The 4,843-nt window shown below is 32.4% G+C and overlaps 1 long non-coding RNA gene across 1 annotated transcript; it reads right to left on the reverse strand.

The window, feature by feature from the left end:
- Positions 1-1,489: 1,489 nt before the first annotated feature.
- On the reverse strand, positions 1,490-4,117 carry LOC126880139 (uncharacterized). Its single transcript, XR_007696438.1, has 3 exons — positions 3,406-4,117; positions 2,613-2,770; positions 1,490-1,670 (listed from the first exon to the last, which is right to left on the reverse strand). It is a non-coding gene; the product is annotated as an uncharacterized LOC126880139 (long non-coding RNA).
- Between the last annotated feature and the right edge of the window lie 726 nt (positions 4,118-4,843).

Below are 4,843 nucleotides of genomic sequence, written 5' to 3' on the forward strand. Positions count from 1 at the left end.
TAAAAAGTGAACTAGCTAAATCAGGGCATACTGTCCGTAATATCATTAACGTATTACACAGAGTCAATAAATCACCACTGTCAATGTTCTATGTGGACCTAGAACCGAAAGAAAACAACAAACACATCTATACACTGGATTCTATCGGCAATATGAAAGTCAGCTTTGAACCTCCTCACAGAAAGAAAAATATGACACAGTGTCAGCGCTGTCAACGTTATGGACACACAAAAGCGTATTGTACAAGACCTTACGCATGCGTGAAATGTGGAGGAAGTCATCCAACGCCAGAATGTACAAAACCCAGAAATACACCAGCAAAATGTGCCCTGTGTAACGGAGAACACACTGCAAACTATAAAGGCTGCGTAATTTACAAGGACTTGCAAAATGTAAGAAATAATAGACAACGCGGAAATCAGTCAACCCATAATAATCAGAACCCACATCAAAATGTTAACCCAGCACCAACTTCACAGTATCAGAGTCAACAATCACAGTACCAACAACAGAATGGAACCCAATCCTATGCCCAAGCAGTAAGAGCAGGAAATCAAGTAGCTGACATAGGGTCTCAGATGAACTTATTCTTAAACGAATTTAAAGCAATGTTCACCCAACTAATGAATCAAAACAGCATGATCCTTACCACGCTAACAACATTAATTAATAAAATTCATTAGATCTGTTCGAATAGCCGAATGGAACGCAAATGGTTTAGCAAACCATAAAGCAGAAGTAATCCAATTCCTAGAGGACAACATAATAGACATCCTCTTTGTATCCGAAACGCATTTCACAGAAAGAAGCGTAATTAAAATACCTCAATACTCAGGCTACCACACTACCCTAATAACACAAAACATTCCATGAATGTTCCTAGAATGTACACACAGGACATTGAAAACATTCCTGGAATGTCCCCAAATGCACACGAATGTCCCTGGAAAGTACCAGGAAAGTGCTGTGTCAGCATTTTAAATATTCTTAGAATGTTCTGTTGGAACATTCCATGAATGTCTACGAATGTTCTTTGGACATTCACAGTCTATTTTTTAGACTGAATGTCTTGTTGGAACATTCCATGAATGTTCTTTGGACATTCACAGTATATTTTTAGACTGAATGTCTTGTTAGAACATTCCATGAATGTCTACGAACGTTCTTTGAACATTCACAGTATATTTTTTAGACATTCACTGAAATATATCGTCAGTAATGTGACAATACCTCCTATATGTTTTTTCATGAGGTTTGCAGGAGACGAAAAACATTTTTTAAGGTCACTTTCTGGTTTCGTACATATTCTGACTTTTTTTGTAGTAAATAGATAGTTGAATTTACTGCAAAACAAGTCAAAAAATATATGAAAACAGGAGGTGGCCGAAACAAGTTTTTAGTCTATCTTACAAATCTCTTGAAAAAAACAGATAGGAGGTACTGTCACATCACTGACGATATATGGCCATACCAAATAATACATCCTTGATAAATATAAACATTTTTATTGCAAAAAATCTTTATATACATTTTTTAATGTAATTTGCTGACATTCCTAAATATTATAAAAAAATGTGTCACATTTGCTTTGTAAACCTTTCTTTTGCTTTTCGTAGCCACATATTCCGTTTCCTTTCTGGTTTTTTGTAGACCACTTCTCTCAGCTGATTCTAAAAGAAAATAAAATAAAAGGTAATTTTTCTATCCTTTACAATTAACAATCAGAAGAAATATTATTTACAGGTAATAATATGCATAAATAATAATAATAAAAAAATAAATATTAAATAATATTTAAATAAATAATAAATAATATTTAATAAATAAAATAATAATAATGAACATTTTGTATTTTGACAACGACATCCGATGTGGAAGTAGAAACCTTAATAAAATTATTTTTTCAAGTAAATTGTGGCTTATTTCCCCATTAGAATAATTAATTACAAAAAAGCCACAAAGAAATAGATTTTTCACAAACAAATAAGTATTTAGTATTCATTATATTTATTGTTTTTATTATTTACTTTAATGTCCTACTGGTACATTATTTGACAAATAATGACATTTCGAAGTCTGTTAAGTACGATATAACGCCCTTGGGCATTAAATTTAAATAACGACTTAGATACTGTCAAGTTGACAAATATCAACCTAAGTAAAACTATGGTTACCACAATTACGTTACTACTGTTACTGGTAAATGTACTTATTTAAAAACTAATCAATTCAAAATTCATTCAAATTTTTCGCATATAAAGAATAATTTAGTCGGGCATTAAACGTTGAAGGCACCACAGGTATTATAATAATAACGCTTTCGGTCAACGTATATCCCTATAATACCCTTGGTACCTTAATAACTGTAACATAAGATTATACCTTAATTCTTGTTTTCGATTTCTGATGTGTTTATTTATTTACATTGAATATTAATCTGTTTTGTTGTATAATCTACTTCGCAATAATTATGTGATATATTTGACTTAAAATGAATTCAAAAATTTTTTGTAGTTGGGCAACAATGTCAACTTAGATCTCCGATGTAGATAATGAATTACAACAGTATCTATATTGTACGGACTGTATTATTAATTAGGTTATGCATATACCTGTGTGACATAAGCTATTGGAACAGCACAGTCTCTCAAACGAACAGATGAAAGTGAAGTTCTGTCAATATCTTTTTCTAAAAAGTGTTTTGAACATACTCCTCTATTAACAAATCTGATCTATACTTCATGTCTTCTTCGCAGGATCTTCTGGAAAGCTAAAAATACAAAATATATGCATTACTAAGCATTATTAACAAATTTTAGTTTTAAATAAAAAATATGATTAATGAACTCACAAAATTATTATAAAACAGCTTAGAAATTGTTTATTAGTATAGTCGGTTCCCCAAACTCAGACACAACTGGCTAGTGATTTTAGTAGGTAATTTTTTTTGTTTTTGGCCAATTTTGCGAAAATTACAGTAATTAGTACTGAGACTGAGTTTAGCAAATCGACTATAATATTCTGTGTATTCATTAGTTGGTACTGCATATTATAGTGTGTGGTCTACCATCCTATTTATAAACGCATACACTAGCAAAAACGCAAAAAGAATTATTTTAGTTTTACAAATCCTTTTGTTATTACCTATCTCTATTTACTATTTTAGTTAGGAATAAGCGAAGTTTGTGGCTTATTCACAATTATTATTAAAATAATAAATGGATATGACCAATTATTAACTTATAAAATAAAATAATAATTCTTCTGATTTATGCCTTTTATTCACTTTGTTATATCTACGTTACTTAAAAGATTTTTTATGAATAGTATTATTAGGGTATTAATAGTATTAATTTATTTTCTGAAATACAGGGCATGCTTTCGTTTACATATTTGCATACTAACCTTTTAATAGGGCTTTTCATTCACAGTCATTTGTTTTGAGCTTCTGCATAGCCACCGTAAAGTAAAGGTGGCTATGGCTTCTGTCATAATTGAAACGTTATTCCTGCAGATTTTTTTATCTACATTTGTTTCTGCTACTCCAACTGCGTTAAAAACAGGACACCATTTTATGCACTATGTTAATAATACTATTAAAGCTATTATAAAAGTATCCGAATTAAAAAAATATTCTTAAAAAGCACAAATAATACAAACAACTAAAAACAATCCACGGCAAGGCAAGGTCGCCAAGATGAAGATGCCAAGATGGCCGAAGCGAGGTCGTTGGTTGGTCGTTTTTAGTCACGTGATGCCCTCTCAAGCGCCATGCACAAAAATATATGCACGGCGAATTTGAAAATGAACGCAAAAGAAATAAATATAAATGCCTCTCTTGGGTTTTGCATCAGTTATAAGTATTTTTTTTATTAACAAAATCGCATTCCAAATTGAATATTCGCGAACAATAATTTTTATTACATTTGTATGTTTATAATCTTGGGAAACTCTTTAAATTTGACATATTATTGCACTGTAGGCCTAAAATGTCACTTAGTTTGTCTGGTATGTTATAAGTAATGTTGTATCTCTTACACGTATGTATTATTTCGCAACTTAAAATATAGGAACATTGGTAGTATGTTCACAGAATGTCTTATGGTAACATTCCAGGAATAATTTAAACAGATGTTCACCGAATGTTCCCTAAATGTCCAGGACATTCAAATATTGATAGAACTTTGGTAGTACATTCCTGGAATGTTGTGTGTTGTTAGGGTAGTCACCCAGATGGAACAGCCCATGGAGGATCTGCAATAATTATAAGGAACAATATACAACATCATCAAATGCCGGAACATAAAACAGATAAGCTACAAGCAACAATACTTAATATAAATGCCAGGCCTTGGAACTTCGAAATTGCTGCACTATATAGCCCTCCTAGACATAGAATCACAACTGAAGAATACGAAGAACTATTCAACAAGCTAGGTAACAAATTCATTGTTGGAGGTGATTGGAATGCTAAGCATACGAATTGGGGTTCACGACTCATTACACCAAAAGGCAGAAGCCTACTAGATGCCATCAACAACACAAACTGCACCTACTTATCGACGGGACAACCAACGTACTGGCCGTCCGATACAAATAGACTACCAGATCTACTCGACTTCTTTATCCTAAAAGGAATTGCAGCAAACTACACAAACATAGAAGCAAGTTGGGATCTCTCGTCTGACCACACACCAATCATAGCAACAATCAGCACCCACATAATCAAACGACCTGAAATACCCAAGTTGACTTCCCCTAAAACTAATTGGTGTGAATTCAAGTACCAGCTTGACACGAATATAAATCTTGGAATCAGACTCAAAGAAAAAGATGACATAGA

Source organism: Diabrotica virgifera, chromosome 2 (assembly GCF_917563875.1).
Source record: "Diabrotica virgifera virgifera chromosome 2, PGI_DIABVI_V3a".
NCBI lineage: Eukaryota > Metazoa > Arthropoda > Insecta > Coleoptera > Chrysomelidae > Diabrotica > Diabrotica virgifera.